Source organism: Halichoerus grypus, chromosome 10 (assembly GCF_964656455.1).
Source record: "Halichoerus grypus chromosome 10, mHalGry1.hap1.1, whole genome shotgun sequence".
NCBI classification, from domain to species: Eukaryota; Metazoa; Chordata; class Mammalia; order Carnivora; family Phocidae; genus Halichoerus; species Halichoerus grypus.
In genome coordinates, this window is record NC_135721.1 from 44092680 (window position 1) to 44100965 (window position 8286).

The window sequence follows — 8286 nt, forward strand, 5'->3', positions numbered from 1 at the left end:
TCTAATATCTTTCAAATTCTGTTACTTTCCTTGCCATGGTCAGTTGGCACTGGTCCACTGAACTATGCATTGCCCTGTCCCTAGGGGGCACTTGTGAGAACAGACTCTACTGGGTCCTCCTTCTTTTGTCCTTAAAAATTCTGACCTTGGGGCGCCTGGGTGGCTCAGTCGTTAAGCGTCTGCCTTCGGCTCAGGTCATGATCCCAGGGTCCTGGGATTGAGCCCTGCATCGGGCTCCCTGCTCTGCAGGAAGCCTGCTTCTCCCTCTCCCACTCCCCCTGCTTGTGTTCCCTCTTTCGCTGTGTTTCTCTCTGTCAAATAAATAAAATCTTTAAAAAAAAAAAAAAAAAAAAGATTCTGACCTCAGTCAGGACTGGAGTTGGGATGACTTTAACATCCGATAGGATTTTTGTTAATATTTTTTGAGTGAAAAAAAATGATGCTCTTTTGAAGAAATTCCCTTTGACTGAAGGCAAGACCCGGACTTTTCATGTATTTGTGTATATCAAGACCACTAATCTGTCTTCCATCTTATCACCACCCCTCCCTAGCCACATGTTTCTATTGTGAAACAAACTGTATTTGGCTAGTTCCCTAATCTGGAAAAGAAGTTGTCATATGAGACCACTGACAAAATTTGCCATATGAACAAAGAATACTACAACATTGCTAAGCAGGGTTATTACTTTTTGAATAAATAGATGAGATGAATGGACATTGTCACTTTTTAAAAATTAATATTTGTTAAATTCTTTTTGCTCTTTCAAAGATAGACTGCCTTGACTAAATACCCATTTAGCATTTTTGGTGGAAACACTTTTCTATCAGTTTAAATGAATTTATGATGTACAACCCCATGGGTCTTGATTTTCTGCCCTGGTTAAAGTAATAAAGATGGGTTAGAACAGTTCACAGTGACAGTGCTTGTGCCAATTCCTATTTTAGTTTGACCTCCTCCTTTGGAAAGGAACTGTGAGGACCAGAATCTGTTCTTCCAGTTGGAGAATCCCATGGTATAAGATAGGACATTTGTAGCTGTAGGTAAGAAAGATCCCAGCATACTTTGGCTCAAAAAATAAAGGTATGTATTGGATCACCTAATTGAAATATCTAAAAGCAAGGTAGGCTTTGAGCCCAGTTCATTCAGGGCCAACTGTCATTTCTCTGGGGGCATTCTTGTCATAAAATATCACTCTTCCAATTTTTATCATACCTTTGGTTGTAGTTTTCAGTTCTCTTGCCAACTTACATTGTGCATTCTTCTTTGTACTTTCCCTTTGGCCAAATAATTATGTAAATATGCTATGGTTATACTTAGCCTCCCTCTGACACACTGGTACTTAAAGTTTAGATGACATGATTTTTCAAATCTAGGCTGGTGATACTATATATTTAAAGAAGTGGATTAAGTCATGTGGTGAAGATATAATCAAAATACTGCCCTCTCCTCAGAGCAATGTAAAAATAGATAAAAGGACACTTGGAAATATTTGTGATATTGTGCCTTACTAAATATCTTGAAAACTTTTCTCTCAAATCAGGGTTAGACTGAACTGATCTTTATCTACTGTGTTTGGAATGTAACCTGAGATTTAGCCCACTTGAAATTTTGTTAAAGAATTATATTGAGATTTGGAAATACATATATAAAATTTTCTTATATAAACTTTGGCTGAAAACATTGTGCTGGTAGATATGCCCATTGTATATGTGGTTGGAATTTGGTTAACTAAAACCCAAGAGGTATTCTATTAAGGAAATGTTAACCAGAGATGCCGTCTGCAGGACATGCCTATAATAAGGTAAGTGTTACTGTGAATTTGTCATACGGATGATAAAAGTTTTCTAGTTGTATAATGCTTTATATACATTCATTCTTCAATTCCATCTTTTTTAAAAACTGTCGAATGCTCAGCATCTCTCGTTGCCAACTTCCTATAGATCCTTCCCCAGATTCTTAAGCCCATACAAATCATCTCTTTCTAAAAAATCATTGACTATCACAAGTGGAAGAACACTCTTGTTTTATTGGGGAAGAAAAGAATGTTCAAAGAAGAGTTGAGAGATAATTGTCCATGTGTCTCTGACATTTTTTGTACTTTCTACAAGAGAGACACTGTCCTGGACTGTCCTGAAGGATGTCTGTATAGTTAAGAATCTTTAAAAACAGAAAAGGGGTGCCTGGGTGGCTCAGCTGGTTAAGCAGCCAACTCTTGATTTCAGCTCAGGTCAAGATCTTGGGGTCATGAGATTGAGCTCTGCATCAAGCCCTGTGTTGGGCTCCGTGCTGGGTGTGGAGCTTGCTTAGGATTCTCTCTCTCCCTCTCCCTCTGCCACCTCCCACTCTACAACACTCCCTCTCTCTAAATAAATAAATAAATAAATAAACAAACAAATAAAACCTTTAAAAACAGAAAAGGCACACTGCACACCTGTCAGAATGGCTAAATCAAAAACACAAGAAACAACATGTTTTGATGAGGATATGGAGAAAAAGGAACCCTTTGTGCACTATTTGTGGGAATGCAAACTGGTACAGACACTGTGGAAGACAGTATGGAGATTCCTTAAAAAATTAAAAATAGAATTACCATATGATCCAGTAATTCCACTACTGGGTATTTACTTAAAAATACAAAAACACTAATTTAAAAAGATATATACACCACTATGTTCAATGCAGCGTTATTTACAATAGCCAAAATATGGATGCAACCCAAGTGTCCAATGATAGATGAATGGATAAAGAAGAGGTGGGGTGTGTGTGTGTGTGTGTATAATGGAATATTACTCAGCAATAAAAAAGAATGAAATCTTGTCATTTGCAACAACATAGGATCTAGAGTATAATGCTAAGTGAAATAGGTCAGCCAGAGAGAGGCAAATACCATATGATTTCACTCATGTGTGGAATTTAAGAAACAAAACAAATAAACAAAGAAAAAAAGAGACAAACCAAAGAAACAGATTCACATATAGAGAATGAACTGGTGGTTACCAGAGGGGAGGTAGATAGGGGAATGGGTGAAATAGGTGAAGGGGATTAAGAGTACATTTATCATGTTGAGTGCTGGGTGATATATGGAAGTATTGAATCACTATATTGTATACCTGAAACTAACACTGTATGTTAACTAAACTGGAATTTAAAAAAAAAGGCATGGCATTTTCCTCCAAAGCAAAGGACAGGCTTACTTAGGGTTTTAGAAAATAGAGATAGTGTTTCCATCCAGAGTAAAGGAAGAAAGGTATACTTACTCTCCAATATAACTAAGATATCTCCTTCTGAAATAAAAGCTATGCTTACTTACTGCCCATTATAAAGACTCAGGTTTCCTAAGCTCCTATAGCATAATGATAGAAATATTCCTCCCTTATAATATAACCCAGTGCATATGAAGACATCTGTGCCAGCCCATTTATGTCCCCCCACCCATGGGACTTGGGACTTGTGTAAGGGGGACTATAGTGAGTATGTGGGGCTCATGTTGCTCAAGTCATCAAGTCTTTTGCCTTCTGCCAGTTATCAGTGACTTTTTCTTTTTCTGGAACTCAGAAGGTTCTGGATTCAGACAGTCCAAGTCATCTTGAAGTAAGTCCAAATACTACTGCTTTTTAGAGTTCTTCTATGTTTCTAAAGCTATCTTCACAATAGTTTTAAAGATGCTAATGATTAAATATTTGGAATCTTTGAACCTTTTGATTATAAGGTACCACACGAATAGACTGTCTTATTCATATCACAAATTCCCCTGAATGGTCACTGACATTCTAACTTGTCTTTCATAAAATCCTACCAGAATTTCAATGTTTAGTGCTATTGGCACCATAATCCTTGTCATGTTAAAAGGCAATGACTCTGAAGTTCATTATATGACTTGTAGTTGTTCATATTCAAATGGTAAAAGTATAAAAGAAACAAAAAACCCTGATCTCCTTAGCACTGCAATCCCACCTTGTCCTGATAACACTGAGTAGTGAAACAAATCAAATCAAGAGGCTTATACTAAGGGCAAAGAAGAGAGAGAATAAAGACATAGACCTTGCTTCAATGTAAAGAGTGTAGTGCTGCTCAGGAGGGGCCTTCCACAAGTGGCCATTCTGTGAGACTCAAGGGTGGGGACACATGAAGGGATTTCTGGAAATGGCTATCCAAGTCAGTGAACCAAATACTGGAAGAAAATCAAGCCAAACATGTTTATTTGAGAATGCCTGGCCTGATAAACCTCCAAGGAACATTCTGACTTGGAGCAAGAGGGTGGAATGTTTTATGGGACTTTACCATGGGAAGGTGCGTGGAAGTTCAGCTACTATCAAGAATAAAGGAACTGTTATTGAGGATTAGAAGCCATAACTTGAGCAATCTAAATTTTCTCTAAAGGAGTGGAGCAAAACAATTATAAGTTGATGTTCTGTATAAGTGGGAGCTGGTTGGGAGAACGGCCACAGGTAAGTACATGTGAAGTCAGAGAAGAAATTTCTCAGGTCTCATGTCCTTCAGGTGCTTTCATATAAGAAATAGAGAAATTATTCCCATTATACAAGTTTGAGTGAGGTCCATCTCAAGAAAGCAAGAATGGCAGAAAAGTCTGGCAGAATTCTAACGACTCTAATGACCCTTGATCTTATGATAATATCCCCCCTTCAGTGTGAGCATAGCTTGTATATATGATATCAACTCCTGAGTTATATTATGTTACATGGCAAAAAAGGCTTGAAGAGGCAATTAAGGTCACTAATCAGTTGATTATAAATCAATAAAAAAGGAGATTTCTGGGAGATTAGTTACATGAATTTCAAACTGCCTTCTCCCCTGTCCCAAACAGAGTCACTGCTCATTTTGTCTCCCTGCTTCCCTTGTCCCTGTGTCCCACAGATTGTCCTACTGCAGGCTCACAAACTCTCTGCCTCCTCATGTCATCCCCCAACCCCACCCGTCACTATTCCTGGAAGGTTTCTGCTCCTTCCTGGACTGCTCAGGGTCATGGGAACTGGGCATCTGGTTGCTGCTGGGGAAGGGCAAGGCCAACTCTGACTTGCACAGTTTGCCAACCTACCTGCGGGTAGGGCAACTACACCTTACCTGTGACAATTCGCAGGATGTACCAGGAAGAGGTTATTCCTGATGCCACAATTTCCTTATGTCAGTGCCCTCTGTAAGGCCTCTGAACTTCTACCCTTGCCCTTCCCTCATAATCAAATTCAAAGTCATATAGAAGAAGGATCTAGAGGGAAAGAGCTGCTTCTGGATTTGAGGAATTCACAAATTTTCTGGAGACCCCATACACAAATTAAATAAATAAGATAGCTGTAGCCTGATAGAGTATGCATTTCTGACTATTCAAGGATCTGAGCTTTAGAGGAGGGAGAGATCATGGATGTTTTTCTGTAATAGCTAGTTCTTTCACTAATGCTTTTGTGTCCTTTATTTGCTTGGACACAAGCTGAGACATGAGAAAAAGGAGAGGTCGGGGTTCTGACTTATTCTCTGTCCTTCCAAACCTCCAACCTGACTTCAATTTATCTGACCCCATGTGTTTGTGACCACGGGTGGGAATTGCTTATACTTATGCTGAGATGGGGAAGAACAATATGCCTCTCCCAAATACACACACACACACAGGTTTGTGATGCTGTGGTGCGTAAACAAATTGTGGGTTAAAGTATTGGATGCTTTCCATCGATAGAGGGATGGATAAAGGAGATGTGATATATACATGCAATGTAATATTGCATATCCCTTCTAAGTCAGCTTTATGAGATCTTCCCATTTGTGACAACATAGATTGACCTAGAGGGTACTATGCTAAGTGAAATATGTCAGACAAAGAAAGAAAAAACCATGTAATTTCACTTATGTGTGGAATCTAAAAAACAAATGAATAAACAAACAAAAAGCAGAAACAAACCCATAAATACAGAGAACAAACTGATGGTTGCAAGAGGGTAGGGGGATGGGGGATGGACAAAATGGGTGAAGGAGAGTGAGGGATACAGGCTTCCAATTATGGAATAAAGAAGTCATGGGGATGAAAGGTACAGCATAGGGAATATATTCAGTTATACTGTAATAGGGTTGTATAGTGACAGATGGTAGCTACACTTGTGGTGAGCATTGTATAACACACAGACTTGTGGAATCACTAAGTTGTATACCTGAAGCTGAAGTAACACTGTGTGGCAATTATACTTCAATAAAAAAAAGTATTAGGTATTTGTTGTTTTACATTTATTCACTTTTTGAGCTCTTCTTGTGGGGTCTTTATGGCTATGGCCAAGATCAATGATGGGTGGTTTTTTACTGAAATCAGTCAAGCCTCAGAGAGCTGGATGTGTTGATTATAAAGACACTAATAAGAGGGAGATCAGCAAGCTTTGTTACTATAAAAAAAAAAAATGACCTGGAAGTAAAACTTTTTGAGTTCAGGTCACCTGCCTTCAGCCCAGGTCATGATCCCAGGGTCCTGGGATCTAGCCCTGTGGTGGGCTCCCTGCTCAGGGGGGAGCTTGCTTCTCCCTCTCCCTCTGCCCCACCCCCTGCTGTGCTCTCTTGCTCTTTCTCTCTCTCAAATAAGTAAAATCTTAAAAACAAAAACCAAAAAAAGTCTTGAGTTCAAATGAATCCAGCTCCAATACTTAGTAGAGATTTGATCTTAAGTTACTTAGCCTCTCTGATCTTCAGTTCTTTCATCTTTTAAATAAAACATTCAATAATAGCACCTATATTATCAGATTGTTATGGGAATTAAATAGGTTGCTATTTGTAAAGAATTTAGGATGGTACCTGGCACATAGAACATGCAATAAAAGTGTATGTTAAATAAATTTTTTAAAAAAGTTAGAGTGCTAAGCAGAAGAAAAACAAAAACATCCCCCCCAAAACACCCCACAAAGTATGTGTTAAATCAATTAGAATTTTCCTTTAAAGTAGAAAAGACTAAGTTATAAGTAGGTTTCCTTATACCTGCAGAACACAAGCAGCCCATAGAAAGACCTCAGTCCATCCTGTACTTCCTTAGCTCATTTTCTTCCCAGTCTAATGTTTGGTAGACAGGCTCCTATCCACATGACTGCCAAGAATTAAAGCAAAAGTGAGATAATATCGCCATAAAAATACCTAGTACAAGGGTAGAAAGTAGTATATAGCTACTGGAAGAGGCCAGGAGCACCACATATCAATCATAGCCTTGAAACATCCTAAGCTTTATTGAAGGCTTATTAAGACATTACTTCACTTGGAGATGCATTAACACTAGATGTCCAGGATACCACTTTCCAGCTATCAGAAGACTTCCAGAGGATATATGATGGGGAAGGCCTGCAATGAGCTCTCGTGAACCTTGTGAGGTGAGGTCAGAGGGCAGAACTTTGAGGCTTGAGAGGATAAGGAGATAATATTAAAGGACTGGGAAATAAGGTTTCCCTGAAAAAGGCATTACTTGGGACACAGCAAAAGTCCTCAATTTTTATTACCTTGCATGAAGAATTTGGCCAGCCATATATGTAAGCAATAAGGATAACTTACAATAAGTAAACAGCTCTTGGGGGCAATAAAGATTTTGGTGAGAGATCTGCGTCAGTTGTTCTTTGTTTTAAATCTCCCTTCTTTTTATCTTGCAGGTGTTCCCTCTCTATATCACGCCAGCTACAATATATTTTATCATGCATTTTTAAGTATTAGGTCTTTTATACCTGGAAACTCACTGCTTGTTTGAAGTCTTAAAGTAATGGAAACTCTCACATTGAAAAGAAATATGCCACAAAGTACTGTTTGTTTTATTTTTTTAAAATTAATTGCTTGTTCATTTTTAGCAAGGGAAACCTATCATGGTACCAAGCATACTGAACTCTTCTTACATGCATTCTTCCATAATTCTGAAGAATAGCACTAACCCCATTCTTTATTGGAAAAAAAGTTATTTTTCCCTGTTTATAAGCTCTTAAAAAAGTATAACTATTTTTAGTAAATGGAGACTAATTAACCAAACACATATGAACCTGCCAGTCAGAATAAAAATGTCTCCTTTGTTTAAAATCCTTAATTTTTATAAGAAGAAAAAAAAAACTTCATTGTAAATTCTCCAGGCAAATACCAATAAATTTTTCTGGATATTATTCTACTTTGTTTTTTTTTTTCATTTTTAAGCCACATGTCAATTAATCAATAAATAATATGTACTATGAATCTATGTCCTTTAAAAGCATATATAAATTTTATCAAGTACTGTGTAACTTCTTGCAACTGGCTTTTTTTCATTCAATGTTATGTCAAGATTTAGCTTATTT